At 43.7% G+C, this 17,611-nt stretch overlaps 1 pseudogene across 1 annotated transcript; it reads right to left on the bottom strand.

The window, feature by feature from the left end:
• Positions 1-10,840: 10,840 nt before the first annotated feature.
• On the bottom strand, positions 10,841-16,345 carry LOC311103848 (synaptogyrin-1-like; annotated as a pseudogene). The gene is made up of 5 exons: positions 16,331-16,345; positions 15,699-15,761; positions 14,325-14,562; positions 13,123-13,268; positions 10,841-11,049 (listed from the first exon to the last, which is right to left on the bottom strand). The product of its transcript is annotated as a synaptogyrin-1-like (transcript).
• Between the last annotated feature and the right edge of the window lie 1,266 nt (positions 16,346-17,611).

Below are 17,611 nucleotides of genomic sequence, written 5' to 3'. Positions count from 1 at the left end.
TAGAAGAACCCTTGTTGAACCCCTAAGTTTTAGAGTGTAGGCTATAATCTCTCAGACACCCAGTGTATCCACAAGGGATCCCAACCTTTGTTAATGAGTCTGATGCAGCTGAGAAGAAACAAAACAATAAATTGGTGAATTTAGTGGAAACCTGCCCATTTGTAACAAGCATGGTATCAAGCATTCGTTGTTACACTTCTGTCATTACAGACCGTAATTACTACCAGCTACATGTTGTTATTACACTGCAACTATGAGTTGATACAGTTAACCACAATACTTGTTACAGTGTAGTTACAAATGTAATTACACTGCAACAAGGACCCCTTAAAAGGAAGTGTTACCGTATAGGTTTTCAGTTGTTGTTTTTGTACGCGGACGTGTGTAATTATTCAGATATCAGACAGAACATGTGATATAAATCTAGTCTGCGCGCCACAGGCAAATTTACTTCAAAGCTTTGCCTCCATCTAGTGGAGATAAGGGAATATTTGAGTAGTGAATCATGAGAAACTAAACTGAGAAACGGAACATTTTGTGACTTGAAGGTAGGTGAATGATTTCCCTAATGGGTTCACACTGGCACAATTTCATTGTCCGTGTTATGGACAGCAAGCTACTCACAACATCAATGCGAACGCACGGGACCAACACTTGGGTTTTAAACAGTGACGTCACAAAGGCAATTGCCATAGAAATATAATTATAGTTCTAGTGACATGAACTGTATTCTAAAATAGGTTTATCAATCACTTTACTCACATCGGCAGATCTGTAGGTTGTTGTGGATTCGTATATTTTAAGTATATTTTTAAGTGCTTGGATCAACAACTGAAGTAAGAAATTCAAGAGAACTCATGAGTAATAATAAGTATGAATTATGAGATTATGATGAATGACGTTGATGATGTTTTTAGCTTCCAGGTGCGTGTATGATGGATTCAAACCCTAACGTGTTAGGGCTGGAGGACCAGAATAGAACTGTAAGTAGCCCACAATGTTTGATTGTTGTAACAGCAGATGTATGCTTTTGTAATCTGGCTATTTATCAGGTAATTGACAGCACATGATCTCTCTCATCACTTTACTCAAATACAACTGGCAGTTTTTCTGACCCTTTGCCCATTAAAGTAAGTGTTGGGTTACTTGACTGGACTGAGAAATGTAACTTATATACCCTGCAAATAGTTTTTTCATAAATCACGATTTGTTTTCTAAAATGGCATCCTATTCAATTTATAGAGCACTGCTTTTGACTAGGGCCTGACTACTTTTGAACCCTTGCCTGGACAAAAGCAGTGAATAGGGTGCCATTTGGGATGCAATGTGAGTGATGATACTGTCCATCTCCAGGCTTCCTCCAGTTCCTCTGGCTGTAGGGAGACAAGTCAGGCTGCAGTGACCTCAGGATCCAGAGTCAGTGGAGAGCAGCGTCCTCAGAAACCCAGCAAACAGCGCTCCCAACAGGGCTTCAGTGCACTACAGAAACTGTCTGCTGAGTAAGTTCAGTTACAGTGTATGTCCACTACCAGTCAAAAGTATGGACACACCTACTCATTCAAGGGTTGTTATTATTTTTACTATTTTTTACATTGTAGAATAATAGTGAAGACATCAAAACTATGAAATAACACATTTGGAATCATCTAGTAACCCAAAAAGTGTTAAACAAATCAAAATGTGGAAGACCCAGAGTTACCTCTGGTGCAGAGGATAAGTTCATTAGAGTTACTAGCCTCAGAAATTGCAGCTCAAATAAATGCTTCACAGAGTTCAAGTCACAGACACAGATCTCAACATCAACTGTTCAGAAGGGACTGTGTGAATCAGGCCTTCACGGTCGAATTGCTGCAAAGAAACCACTACTAAAGGACACCAATTAGAAAAAGAGATCTGCTTGGACCAAGAAACACGAGCAATGGACATTATACCGGTGGAAATTTGTCCTTTGGTCTGGAGTCAAAATTTGAGATATTTGGTTCTAACCGCCGTGTCTTTGTGAGACGCGTGTGGGTGAACTGATGATCTCCGCATGTGTAGTTCCCACCGTAAAGTATGGAGGAGGAGGTGTTATGGTGTGAGGGTGCTTTGCTTGTGACACTGTCATATGCTACGCATATGTGGGAACTCCTTCAAGACTGTTGGAAAAGCAATCCAGGTGAAGCTGGTTGAGAGAATGCCAAGAGTGTGCAAAGTTGTCATCAAGGCAAAGGGTGGCTACCTTGTCACAACACAACTGATTGGCTCAAACGTATTAATTAACTTTTAACAAGGCACACCTGTTAATTGAAATACATTCCAGGTGACTACCTCATGAAGCTGGTTGAGAGAATGCCAAGTGTGCAAAGCTGTCATCAAAGCAATGGGTGGCTACTATGAAGAATCTCAAATCTCAAACATATTTTGATTTGTTTAACACTTTTGGTTACTACATGATTCCATATGTGTTATTCCATAGTTTTGATGTCTTCACTATTATTCTACAATGTAGAAAATAGTAATAATAAAGAAAAACCCTTGAATGAGTACATGTGTCCAAACTTTTGACTGGTACTGTATGTCTTAACAGTTGTTGATTTTTATGTGTCGTTTTCTCTTGTATATAACCACTCCACAAAAGAAGTCCCCTGATTAAAAAAATAGTATTTTAATTCAATTTAATACAATAAGAAGCCTAATGTGAAATGTGTTACAAATGAACAAAGTACAGGAAATCATGTCACCCTACTGTATGTTATAACTACATAATTTCCCTGTTGACAATCTTAGAGAACGGAGGATCGTGAATGAATGTCTACATGGTGTGGTGAGTCTAACCATTATGTAGAGTTTATAGAGGCAATCAGCTGGTGCTACATCTATTTGTGGACGTATAAATTAATGATATGTACCCATTGATCTTGAAGAAGATAAGTTATAAATGCCTCATGAGCTTATTTCGACTGTCGTACCCCATCAGAACCCAAGATATAAACTTGTTTTACTCTAATGTTTGTAAACAAAGTAAATGTAAACAAACAGCCTCAAAACATGGTTAAAACTATAGTCTTGATATCATGGATGGTCAGTCCTTGGCATCCTCTATTTATGAATTTGAGAGTGGTTACATTTCTCCAAACCCATCCCTCAGCTTTTTACTGAAACAGGGGCATTCCGTTTTGTTATAGTTTCTACGGCTGATTGACCCTTTAAGGGATTAGTTATTAGTATAAGATCAGAGGTTTCAGTAACTCTCCTTTCAGTCACATTGAAAATGGTTACCCTGTGTCTCATTGCCGACTAAAGCGTTGTCAAATTATGAATTGATTCAACAATACATTTGTTAAAAAGGAACCTCTACTGAAATGTTTTGATTTTCTCCTTTCTTCAAAATTCAGATTAGTTTGGAGGACCTGAGTCACGCCTCAGATGGCATCATCGACTGGGTGTTGACTGTCACCACTGAAGTTCTCCTCCCTGCCATCTCCCTGTGCAAAGCTCTGAGAAGCAGATCCTCCTCTAGCACTAAGCAGGATCCACAGAGAAGGTCCCCATCAGAGGGCTCGCTGCTACAGGCCCCATCAATATCAACATCAACACCTCCACACTCTGGTGCCTCCCCAATGAGACTGAGAATCATCCCCAAAATGTCCAGCTTCCTCACAGGCCAGGGTGATGCTACTGGTCGCCTTCTGGGGGGGCGGCCCCTTGGATCCCTGTTAGGTGGAGAGGTGAGGACGGATGCTGAGTTAGAACACATGGCCAGCAGGGTGGTGGCTGTGGTTCTACAAGGGGTCTGGACTATGACATCAGTAGACACTAGCGACCCTGAGATGGGGGCTCTTCTCTCAGGCATTCTCAAGAACATCCCCATGGTGTTGAATCCTGCTGTAGCTGCAGATAGAGAAAGCTCTGACAGTCAGAGTCCCTTGGAGACAGTTGACATTGGGCAGAGAATCAACCCAGGGGTTTTCCTCTCAGACAAGCACATCAGCCGTATTTGCTCAGACACGGTGACCAGCACGTACAGCAACACCAGGTTCTCTGTATTGGAGGACAAGTCTCTAGGCTTCACTGATGACAGAACACTGTCTCCTCCATCAACGCTGTGTCAGAAGTCCCAGTGCTGCCTGACCGCTGGGGAAGAGACAGGCAGGTCTCCCTCTCTCTCTGAGCAGCACAGCATCACCTCCCTCCAGGGAAGACAGTCATGTTCCTCACACTGCAGACAGACTTCAGGGCAGAGTGCTGCCTCCCTCTCTGGTAGTCAGAGTCCAGACGAGCTCCTCACTCCTGAGGTGAAGCAGAGGATTATCATGGCTGTGGAGGAGATCATCACAGAGGGTGGTGAGGACTTAGCCTCTGGATCCACAGAGCTGTGTGAAGCTGTGTCACCAGGCTCTCGCCGCTTCACTTCCACTACCAGCCTGGCAGCCAGCAACATTTTTTCTGTTGTTCTGCACGGCCTAAAGGACACCATCGGTGCTGTTCAGTCCAAAGAGGTCGCCAGGTCAGAGTTGGAAAAGACTATCAGCCAAAGCCTGGTCAACTCTGTGAAGGTGACCCTGAAGAGTCTGCTGATGCTGGATGCTCAGGTTTCTGTGGTGCAGGGAGACAACTCCACCCTGAAGACCTCAGAGCAGATCCCACATGGAACCATGGAGACCCCAGAGCTGATCCCAGCTGTAACCATGGAGACCTCAGAGCTGATCCCAGACAGAACCATGGACCCTCCAGGATGTTCCTCAGACATAGCTGTGGATAAGAACCACATCTCCCTCCAAGGTGATGAGGACATCGCTTATGAGGCCAGCATAACCGCCACCTCTATCTTCTCCTCCATCGTGGATCTGGTGAATCCCATGAAGGACAGAAGGTCCACCTCATCCAGGGGAGGCTCTCAGTATCAGTGCCCCATGCGTGCCTTCCTGGACTCCAAGGACCTAGCAGGGTTCCTTCGCAGCCCTAACCTCCGCCGCTTCTCTGAGCAACTGATCTTGCACGTGGTGCGACTGATCCTGGAGTCCAAAATGGCGAAGACGATGTCAGTAAGAAAGTGTTTCTCAGACATGACAGTCACCAACCTGAGTGGAGGCTTTGACCTGTTCACAGAGTTCTGTACTGAGCTCCTCTACAGCTTTGTGGAGGGGGCGGTCAAGAACCTTCTGGAGACTTTCCTGAGTGTTCCACACAGCCCTCCTGTGGAATCCTTCATGGAGGATTACAGCTGCATGGAAGAGAGGAACTGGGTGGCCTCTCCCACCCTCTCTCGTGCCAGGAGTGCACGCCTGGAGAGTGATGATGACTCCACAATCACACAAGAGTCAGGTGAAGTGGGCGTGGTCAAGCCCAGCTCTAGAAAAACCATCAATGGTCTTCTATCTGACATGTTCATTTTCAGAGTTGGAGAACTTCTCCAAGAGGGTTGTGATGATGATGAGGTTGAACAGACTGCTGCCAGAGTTGAAGAACGTCTCCAAGAGGCTTGGGATGATGATGAGGTTGAACGTATTTCAAACAACGGTAAGATATCTGTACAAGCATATTTGGTTTAATCAACATAGGTCTGTCCATAAAGTGTCCATACAAAGCTAAGATGATTAGTAAGTCAGATTTGCTGTATTGGAAAAAAAATCAGACATTTACAACATGGTATTTATATGGTGCACAACCATAGCGCTGTCACATTTCTTTAAGATAAGTGAATTAATAGATCATTGATGGTATCAACATGACATAAAGACCCAATTTTCTTTGTGATTTAACTGTTGTGCATCTCCAGATTGCATGATGCCGGACATGATGTCAGAGACTTCGTATAAGTATTCTCTTGAATCTGATGTCACTGGCTGTGAGAAGAAACCCTACTCCCCTTGGATGACAGGGGAACTGGACGAGTGCAGAGCTGAATCAGTGGACTCAGCCAAGACAGAGCACAGAACCTCATCCTTCCGGCAGTCCAATCCCAGCCAGGCTTCCTTCAAGGCAGAAGCCTCATCAGGTGCCTCCTCACTGGCCTCACTGGAGACGATGGTAAACCTCAGCTCTTCTAACAATGCTGCATTAACAGCTGACCGTCAGAACATGGCTGTGACTCAGAGCAGCACAGGGGCAGCAGGTCACAAAGGGTGGCGCTGCATCCCTTGCTGCCAGACTGCTGAGGGGACACCCATTGAGGTAGCAACACTATTATCACTTTATCTCACAGACTATTACACATGAAAATACATTGAAATGACGTATCTTCATTTCAATGAGTTGATTAGAGAAATACATTATAGCAAAACATTCATGTCAAGTCAATGTCATGTTGTGCCTCTGCGGTTAACAGGTGCCTAAAACTCTATCAAAGACAGCGAAGTTTCAGAACAAAAGCCAGAAGAAATCTTCCAAGCCTCGTAAAGGAAATAAATTCAACAATTCAGTGGCACCCCTGTCTGGTAAGTTTTCCTAAAATAACAAATGCTCATGTTACAGGTTACCTTTTAATTTTTTGTGGAAATCAGTTAAATCTGTTGTGGGGAATTGTGTAAAGCTGTGTACCATTTAAATACAGATGACAGCTATTACAGGCCTTTCAGAGTACTGATCTCTTGTTGATCTGTAGTTTCAGCTGCTGCAGAGAAACACAAGAAGCCCTCCTTTGGCTCCCGCTTGTCCGCTGCCTTCGCCAGGTTTTTTTGTGGATGCTGTGGTAGCAAGAAGAAGATCAGACAGTAGAGAATCATATCAGCCACAAAGGTTAACACCAGACATATTTCAACGCTGGGTTTGAATAGTAAAACCCACATGAATAAATAAATAAACATAATTGCACTCAAGTTCAACCATACCACAGTTTTTCCTTTATTGATCTTCTCCCGACAAAGTCTACCACATCTACATCAGATATTTCACAAACAAGCAACAAACAGGAAATTATTACGTACATTTATCCTTAATTAACTGATTAATTTAATCAAAAATCATCACATCAAAAGCATTACGACTATTTTTTTCCCCAACTCCGTAGTAGCACACAAAGACCACATAATTCTTACACAATGTCTATATAATTGGTATATTTGTCACGTTATCCCACTTTTTTCTTCATAGTTGTTGGTCACACTTTATTTAGATAATCCAATATAGATGGTCATAGTATCAACTAAGTAGCTGTTGATAAGCAAATGTTTGCTAAGGTTACGTTTAGGGGTAGGTTTAGAATAAGGGTTAGGGTAACGGTTAAGGTTAGGCCTAGGTTAAGGGTTAAGTTTAGGGTTAGGATAAGGGTAAGGTTAGGGTTAGTGCTAGGGTTAGTGGATAGTTAGTTGAAATGTTGTTGACAGTGATTGAACATCTACTGAACATCTACAACCCATCTACTTGGGACTATCCAAATAAAGTGTTACCTAAATGTTTCGCCCCAGAAAGGTTTTCAACAGTAAAACATGACAAAGAAAATGTTTCCTGATTCAGAAAACAATGCCGCACCTCACATAATGAAAGCCGAAGATGTCAGTTATTTTGAAACACACACACTTTAAATGCATTAATACATATAGACATATGCTATTTTAATAATAGGTACAATATATTATCTTCGTTTATAACATAGTAATATCTGGTTAATAACAATGTATTAAAATTTTTATTTCATACATATATAATTACGTGTTGTGCATAATTACACATTTGTTATGTATGCCACAAAATAAAAATGTCCTGTTTTTTTTATAATATCTGTAGTATAGATATATACTTAAAAATCTCCAACAAAAAATAATTGAATAAATATACAATTCTTGAGCACGTTTTGCCTTGAAAAAAACACTCAGTCACACACGCATGGATCATTACGAACATTTGGAAACAGAAATCACATCAGCTGTTGGGATGAAAGAAGAGATAAATAGCACTGGTCAGTCTGAAATCGACTGCTGGTATTCTAGTGCTAAGTCAAATGAGAGGCTTCCGAGGCCACTTTGGGAGAATCTCAATGGCATACTCCTCGCGTCCTCTCTCCTCACCTCCTTCTCTTTAACCCATTGGATGAGAAAGCCAGAGATCCCTCCCTTTTGACCTTCTCCTCCAATAGGTTTTGAGGAAGTGAGGAGAGCGGACAGGAGTATGCAATTGACACTCTGATTTTAAGGACATACACTATGTCAGTTACTAGTGTCAAGCCAGTGTTGGTCACATTTTGGTTGGCAGTCAACGTTGGTGCATGGGTGTTGGTGATTGGCGGAAAAGGACTTGGCTTTTAAGTTGGTTACGTACATCAGTCTTCTTTATTCGTGCTTACACATCATCATTATTGAATTTGGTGCCTGCTGATGGAATGCTTAAGAATTTGATTAAAGGTTTACTGATTTATCTAGTTTGAGAATGTTCCGCTGTGAACAGTTGAGGGCAATATCTGAGTGATGATGCAGCACATCTGTAACAGCTCAATTGGTGTTATTGTGGCTTGTCTATAGTTGTGCTTTACTGTTAGTTGTTCAGTTCCTGTATGTCATACCCTGTCCTTTGTCCTGTATGATGGGATAACATTTCCGATTTAGCACCGTTAAAAGTGGATTTGGCGAGGGTGTTAATTTGGCATAGATATGGCAGAAAACATTAAACAATGCAGTCCTCCATGACCAAGAGTAGATGCCATTTTACCTTTGCCAAACAAAGAAAGCTAAACTGGCAGAAAAGGAATGGCAAGCAGGTCCTAGGTCATTGCGCAATGACCGGGCTACAGTGGTCTTCCGAAGGACTTGTGTTGTTCAGGTATCATCGCCTTCCCTTTATGTTGGCCAAAAGGTAGCTTTGCACACCAATGGCCTTCCTAAGGTTCCTTCTTTAATATGTGTTGATATATGTGGGAGTATAGGTGTGTATGAGTTCCAAGACTGCATCCCGATCCTCCACCTTTCTCCCAAAGTGTGCACTTGCACACTCCCCAACAACGGTTGGTGGAAACTCCTTCCAGCCAATGCTTACACCAATCCATTGTATCCATGAAGGGGAGTATGCAAGTGCACACTTTGGGAGAAGGGTGGACAATTGGGACACACGCATGTCAATTAAGGCTGCAGAAAATAACCCCTCTTCTGGTTAGAACTCTGTCTGATCCCGTGGAGGTGGCCAACCAACACTGCACTGCACCCCCCCCCCCCCCCCCACCACACACACACACACACACACTGAAGGCAAACTGGTTCCGGACACCGACACACACACCGACCATGGTCTCTGAGAAGCCCCTCGCTCTCCCCCATATCCTGCGTCCCCGGCATGTTGTAGCACTCTCACACTCACACACACAGTGATTGACCAACCCTTGGTCCTGTCCCACCCCGTTAGCCACTCAAAGTCCCTGTCAGCTATTCAAGTCTCAGATCTGTTAGTGCCATCTTGCCAACTCCTACAGTCCCTTCAGAAAGTATTCATACCCCTCGATTTATTCCACATTTTGTTGTTACAGCCTGAATTCAAAATGGATTACATAGATTTTTTCTGTCACCCATCTACACACAATACCTCATAATGATAAAGTGAAAGCATGTTTTTAAAAGGTTTAGCACATTTATTGAAAATGAAATACAGAAATATCTAATTTACATAAGTATTAACACCCCTGAGTCAATACATGTTAGAATCTCCTTTGGCAGCAATTACATCTATAAGTCTTTCTGGGTAAGTCTCTAAGAGCGTTGCACACCTGGATTGTACAATATTTGCACACTATTATTTAAAACAAATATTCAAGCTCTGTCTAGTTGGTTGTTGATCATTGCTAGAGAGCCTTTTCAAGTCTTGCCATATATTTTCAAGTCGATTTAAGTCAAAATTGTAACTAGGCCATTCAGGAACATTCAATGCCGTCTTGGTAAGCAACTCCAGTTGCAACTCCTGCTGAAAGGTGAATTTGTCTCCCAGTGTCTGTTGGAAAGCAGACTGAGTTTTCCTCTAATATTTTGACTGTGCTTAGCTCTATTCCATCTCTTTTTATCCTAAAAAACTCCCTAGTCCTTGCCGATGACAAGCATACCCATAACATGATTTAGTCGATGATGCAGCCACCACCATGCCTGAAAATATGAAGAGTGGTGGTCAGTGATGATTTGTGTTGGATTTGCCCCAAACATAACACTTTGTATTCAGGAGATAAAGTTCATTTCTTTGCTGTTTTATTTTAGTGCCTTATTGCAAACAGGAATATTTGTATTCTGTACAGGCCTCCTTCTTTCCAATCTGTCATTTAGGTTAGTATTGTGGAGTAACTACAATGTTGTTGATCCATTCTCAGTTTTCTCCTATCAGCCATTAAACTCTAACTGTTTTAAAGTCACCATTGGCCTCGTGGTGAAATCCCTGAGCGGTTTCCTTGAGTTAGGAAGGACGCCTGTATCTTTGTAGTGACTGGGTGTATTGATACAACATCCAAAGTCTAATTAATTACTTCACCATGCTCAAATTAAGCAAATGTTTTGTCCTGAACTTATTTAGGCTTGCCATAAAAAAAGGGTTGAATACTTATTGACTCAAGAGATTTCAGCTTTTCATTTTTAATAAGTATGTAAACATTTCTAAAAACATAATTCCACTTTGACATTATGGGCTATTGTGTGTAGGCCAGCGACACAAAATCTAAATTTAATCAATTTGAAATTCAGGCTGTAACACAACAAAATGTGGAAAAAGTCAAAGGGTTTGAATACTTTCTGAAGTCAGTGTATTTCATTATCACACCTAACACAAACAGATCTGGGACTTAGCTACCTTTAAGCCATCCCATGTCCCCATAAACCACAAAAATGCCCCCTTAAACCACCCCTGATGCTGAGTAAGCCCCTCCCTGAGCCTTCTCCTCCTTCCTTGGCCCTCTGGCTCAGTACTCCTGGCCCTGGTAGCCAGCGGAGCCGTCAAAGGCTGGCTCCGTGCTGGCCACGGGGTCAGTGTCGGTGGTGTAGCCGTGTAGTCAGTGCCCATGGGGGCCACAGTGTTGGGGTCAGCGGTGGGGTCAACATACTCCTGGGAGAAGAGGGCCGAGTCAGCTCCCAGCTTGTACTTCTGAAAGCCCAGGAAGGCCTGCACCGCCTTCAGAGCAAAGAGGGTGTCACGGGGCGGGCAGGCAATTGGAAAGGGGAGGGGCAACAATATGAGAGCAATAGCAAAACAATATGTATGTGGGTGGGGGGGATAAACAGGAAAGGTGGAGACATGGGGTTGTGTGGGTGGAATTTGAATATGACAGATGGGCAGAATGAGATGACACGAGACGCAACCAATGATAGCGGGGGAAAGGGGTATATCAGGGAGCATGCCATTGATTAAAAAGGTATGAAGTAAGGTTAGGAGGACAAATGGTAGTTAGATGATTAGAATGGTGGGATAACGAGAGAAAAAGAGAGGGAGGAAGAAGGAAGAGAGAAAATGTGTTTGATTAGAGCGGGATAATTAAGTCCGTTAGTGGGCTTTAAGTGGGGAGTGTCAAAAAAGATTACAGTCAGTGGTCTTGGAGTGAAGTGAGTAACCTTTCACCTGATCAGGCACTGTCTTTGTTTTTTCTTTTTAATACAACAATAACGATGTATCATAAATAATAAACATTTACAAATCATCCCAGTGTCATATACAATGCAGAAATACCCAAACATAATCAACAAATCTTATTTTAATCCTAACTCATAATACAAATAACAGACATAGATTCACAGTGGTTGCAGCCAGCTGGACCTGGTAACACTAAATGCATGTCATTAAGCTGTAGTAGTTAGCTAAAGCTGTGGCGTGTGTGTGAATGGAGGAGCATAAGGCTAGATTAGGGAGAGGAGCTTTTCCTTCACAGATTTGCAGTTTTGGCATTGAAATACAATGTGAACAATTAACAATTACTACATATCTAGGATACAATCTAACAACGTTTGGGTTCAAATTGATATGAACTCTGTACATTTTAATCACTTTCTAATAATTTCCTGAATTGACAGAGTTGACCCCAACCATGCAAAGTGGCTCTACAGAAAATGTACAATCTAATTTGAATGGTACCATGAAATCAAATGATTTTTTATAAAAAGTTCTAAACAAAATAATACTTTACATAAAAATGAATTGAGACAACCAACAAAGGTAAACATAGCTAAAATGGTGGATTACTATGCCAGGCAATGAGAACCTGATATGTCAACAGTACCACTGTTTTAACCCCACAAAGACACTCATTTTTGGCAATGGTTTGATGTCAAGGCACTTTGGAAGGGCAATCTGACTCCAGCAAGCACATCCTAGCTGTAAACACTAGGCAATTATCGTAAACAAATACAAGGTTCTCCTTCACTGTGTTTGGCCATCTAAGGAGGACATCATTCAGACAGCCTGGATGGGAAGTTGGTGTGAGGGAAATAATGTTAAGTATAAGGGTCAGGAGATATCTATCATTAGGCTAGTGGTGGTGTGGGCTGTGGAATGAACAGTTTGTTGTACTCTTCTTCGAACGACACTCTCTTTATCCTCTCCAGGGACAGCAGTGTCAGAGCACCCTAGAGAGAGACAGACAGGTCAGGGACTGGGTCAGTGGACAGTTATGGGATAGAAAGGGTGGTGAGAATGACCCCAATATTCACCAGATACAATCCTTCCACAAAGTTATGTATCATAACACAACTTTTTAAGCTTTTTCTAGACTGAGACAGAAGCAAAGATGAAATTAGCGAATTGGGAGAAACTTAGTTCAGATCCAGCTAAAACAGAGATTAGGCATCATTGTATAGACAAAAACACAGCATCGACTAAGATTAAAATAGAGAAAAAATAGGAATCTAAACAGACCCAGAGAAGATAAAATAAGGAGAGAAAGTTTAGATCCAGGTTACACATTTGCAGAAAAACAGACTCCAGCAAGCACATCCACTTCTACAGATGAAGAAAAAGCAGTGTGTTAAACAGAGGTAGGTTAAGAGGAGTAGAATGTTAGGACCCAGCTTCAGACGGAGCAGAATTAGAGCCTCATGAAGAAGGCAGAGTTGTTATGTAACCAATTTAATTGAAGGGGCACCGATGGAAAAATGTGCGTAATATAAATAATATTTTCTATATTGTAGACGTACAAATGGCCATTACGCCAGACAGGAAGGTTAATGAAATGGAGGGCTGTTGTACTGTACGTACCCAGGTGAAGATGGAGAAGAAGGCGAAGGTAATGGCGGCTCGGGCTGCGTCCGCACCCTCCCTTAGAGGGTTGTCCTCCTCCTTGGCAACCTGCCACTGGTTGGCCAGGAAACAGAACCCCACAAACCAGACAAATGACCAGAATGCTACAGGGGGGGGGAGAGAGAGAGAGAATTACAAATGCAAACCATTAATACTATGGGGTGGTAAAACTAAAGAAAAACATCTGCTCTTGAAATGTAATATCATACTCAGTAATACCACATTGCAAATGTCATGCCAATAACAGACTGAAACAAGCCGCTGACATGAGTATGTTTGTGCATTATGAGCAACACCACAAAGGTCATGCAACAATATAAAAAAACATATCAACTACTGATACACAACATATTTTGCAACCATTTTTACAAGCCTCAATAGCCTCACAGTAATCAAAGCCGAGCCTCAAAGGTCATAATGAGTATGTCGCTCTGGATAAGAGCGTCTGCTAAATGATGTAAATGTAAATGTATGTTAGGGTTTATCGGCCACACCACAGCTAACCAGGGTTGGGGGCACCTGTGCACATACAAAATGGCTCCTACAGTACTCAAGTCTGCCAATGTCCTAGAGCTGTGATTAAAAATCCAGGGCTCTGTTCCAATACTATTTATATGCATCCTTCTTTAATCCTTTCCTTGAAGTAATCACCAATCTGATATAATATAATTGGTGAGAGCAATGCAGTGAAGAGCTTGCTTCCACGCCAATCCAGTCATGTCGGAGTGATTACATCAAGGGAAGGAGGCATTCTACATTAGTATACAGACAGGGCCAAGCACGCCTAATGGCTATTGAGGAAACAAGACCTTTATCAATATCCATGTATTGATCAGTATTTCCTAAGAGTTTAGAAAGGCTCAAGACAAAGGCCACACCCACCCAGATAAACCGTGTGCCTCTAAACACACTCCAAACTCTTATCATGACCAACTTCAACTAAAACAATCCCTGTCTTTGCTGGTAACGAACACACAATCACCTCCCCCATCCCCCAGTCAAAGATAGCGCAAACAATCCAAAACAACATCCTTCCTGTGTGGGGTGAAGTTGATCTGTGGTCAGTTTTGCATTTCCCCCAGTAATGGTTAAGGTTAGGATTGGGGAGGAGAAGCTGTTCCTAGATCGGTGCCTAGTGGAAAGTACAACCCAGAGCTTACCAGACACTCCGATGTCAGCAAGCACAGCCTTCTTGCGGTCCTTGACGCTGCTGATCTGGGGGAAGTAGACATCCAGGGCCAGGAAGGCAGCACAGCTGAGGAAAGCCAGGGTGCCCATCCCCACTGCATAGTTACAGGCATTCTGGTTCCTGTTGAAGATGCAGAACTCCTCAATCTCATCAGGCCGGTTCACGTAGCCCTCGTTGGCGATACAGCCAAAGATCACGATGGAGAAGAGCTGGGGGAAGAAGAGAGGAAGGGGAGATCGAAAGGATGTGAGAAAGAGGTGGATTGAGGAGAGAGTAGAGTGGGGAGAAAATGAGAAATGCAAAGGAGCAAAAGCCTGCAAAACCATTAGCTCCAGCAGGAGAGTTGGCAACCCCCTGATCTAGGTATTTTTTAGATACCGTACCACCACCTGAGGTACCCCCTCATGTAACGTTATGGACTCATGAGTCTTTTCAAGTACCCCCTGTGGATAGGCCATGTACCCCCAGGGGTCCTAGTACCCCCTGTGGATAGGCCATGTACCCCCAGGGGTCCTAGTACCCCCTGTGGATAGGCCATGTACCCCCAGGGGTCCTAGTACCCCCTGTGGATAGGCCATGTACCCCCAGGGGTCCTAGTACCCCCTGTGGATAGGCCATGTGCCCCCAGGGGTCCTAGTACCCCCTGTGGATAGGCCATGTGCCCCCAGGGGTCCTAGTACCCCCTGTGGATAGGCCATGTACCCCCAGGGGTCCTAGTACCTCTGGTTGGGAACTGCTGATCTAGAGCATACAGGAGTAAAATCAAAGTGGATGGTACATCAGTAGCACAAGCTGATCATTTTTTGCATCCTATGTAGATCTGTCATAGTAATGTCTGGCGTCATACAGAGAAGAGACAACATGATCATTGAGGTCGCACCCCTCTCCTCAATGACGCTAAGTGACGGTTTGTGGTAAGGTGAATCCAGAACCAGTTACATTTTTACCCTGTTGTCTACAATCAGATATTTGTGTGACAGGACCTGATTTGACATGAGTGTAGATGATGCAACATCCTAATGACAGATCATGTGAAACAGTAAGCGAAGTAAAAACTGGCCCCTTGTTGACCTCTTGCCCAATGCCAGTAACTACATCATAAAACCACCAGGAATTATAGCAGCATTAAAAACTTCTACTCATTTAATTCACATACATTAGAAACAACATTCAGGCCAGGGTTGATGTTTGTTTTGTTGATGACGAGATGGGATGATATTAGGGGGCTTGTGTATACTATTGCATCTATTGAGCTCAGGCATGTGCACAAATAGGAGTCAACCTGTGCCCAGCACCTGCCCCTTTGACCTCCCACTGTAGTTGTTGTTCTGAATCCTTTGCCCGCAAGTTGTTGTGACGTCGTCAAGTTCGCCACCTCCCACCGCGTCCGTTGATTATGCCTGTTGGTCTGCACATGCCCAGTATCCAAATATGCATGGCTTGAGATGAGGTCACCGGTCGAGTGTATGTAGCAAGCCAACTAGTTTAAATATCAACAGTGCTGCCTCAGCAGCATAACATTTGATAACACTTGATTTACATCATTATTAATATTGGGTCTGGTTGACTGATACACGCAGCAGAGAAAGGCAGAGAGTAGCAGCTGCATCAACGACCCTCGGTCCGACCCCATCCCTTCTTCAGTTGGCAGCAGCAACACATGTAGTCTAGCTAACCACCATATATTAATATATCCACACAAACCACTAGCCAGCCAGCCATATATCTTGAGTTAGAAGATTGTGAATATTATATTATGAACTTATCTTTAAGAGCATTTAAGATATACAAATCACAATCAGTAAAAAAAAAAAATCCAGCTAGCTAACTAGCAGATTTATATCAATCATCAACATCAATGATCTGCTGATAGCCCTCCCTCTTTTCCCAATGTCAGTTTGAGCACCTTCCCCCTGAAAGATCTGTGCACGGCCCTGCCTCCACTTGTGGTGTGTGTGTGTGTATTGTGTTACCTACCACAGGCAACCTCATCCAGCACTAGGCCTGGGGCCGTCCTGGCAAAGCCCTGCGGTTTTAACAGCTGGCCTCTTCATCTGACAGCACTGTGTGTGCGCATGTGTGTGTGTGTGTATGTGAGAGAAAGAGAGAGAGCGCATTCACGAAGGAGTGGGGTGGGGTGGTGGTATGACAGGTCGTGCTCCAACAGCCTCCTCAATACACGACGCACCAGGGCTACATGCTCGGCTCGGGTAGATGAGTACACTAGAATGTCATCAATGTACACGACCACCCCTTGCCCCTGCATATCTCGGAAGATCTCATCCACGAAGGATTGGAAGACTGAAGGAGCATTCATCAACCCGTATGGCATGACGAGATATTCGTAATGACCCGAAGTGGTACTAAATGCTGTTTTCCATTCGTCGCCCTCCCTAATGCGCACCAAATTATACGCGCTCCTGAGATCCAGTTTTGTGAAAAACCGCGCTCCGTGCAATGACTCCGTCATGGTCGCAATCAGAGGGAGTGGATAACTGTATTTCACAGTAATCTGATTGATACCACGGTAATCAATGCACGGGCGCAACCCTCCATCACAAAAAAGAAGCTTGAGGACGCAGGGGAAGTGGAGGGCCGTATGTATCCCTGTCTCAAAGATTCGGCTATGTAAGTCTCCATAGCCTTTCTCTCCTCTTGAGACAAAGGATACACGTGGCTCCGTAGGAGCGCTGCTCCTGCCTGGAGGTCTATCGCACAAATCCCCCTGTCTATGAGGAGGCAACCGCGTCGCCCTCGCCTTACTGAACACCAGTGCCAAATCCCCATATTCAGGTGGAATGTGCAATGCGGGCACTTGGTTTGGACTTTCCACCGAGGTCGCCCCCACGGAAACACCCAGACATCGCCCCTCACACTGAGCAGACCACTCCTTAAGAGCTCTCTGTTGCCACGAAATGGCAGGGTTATGGGTACTTAACCAGGGAATTCCCAGCACCACTGGGTACGCAGGGGAGTCGATCAGATATAGCTGAATAGTCTCCTCATGACCCCCCTGCGCACACATCCTAAGTGGCGCTGTGACTTCCCTAATCAACCCCGACCCCAACGGGCGGCTATCTAACGCATGAACGGGAAAAGGATCGTCGACAGGCAGGAGGGGAATCCCTTACTCTAAACAAAACTTCCGGTCAACAAAATTCCCAGCTGCGCCTGAATCTACTAGCGCCTTATGCTGGGAATGAGGTGCAACCTGTGGGAAACTAACAGGTATACAAAAGTGCCCAACAGAGAGCTCTG

This window comes from Coregonus lavaretus (genome assembly GCF_964263955.1).
Source record: "Coregonus lavaretus genome assembly, chromosome: 28".
Classification (NCBI taxonomy): Eukaryota; Metazoa; Chordata; class Actinopteri; order Salmoniformes; family Salmonidae; genus Coregonus; species Coregonus lavaretus.
This window is presented reverse-complemented; position numbering and strand designations above follow the sequence as displayed.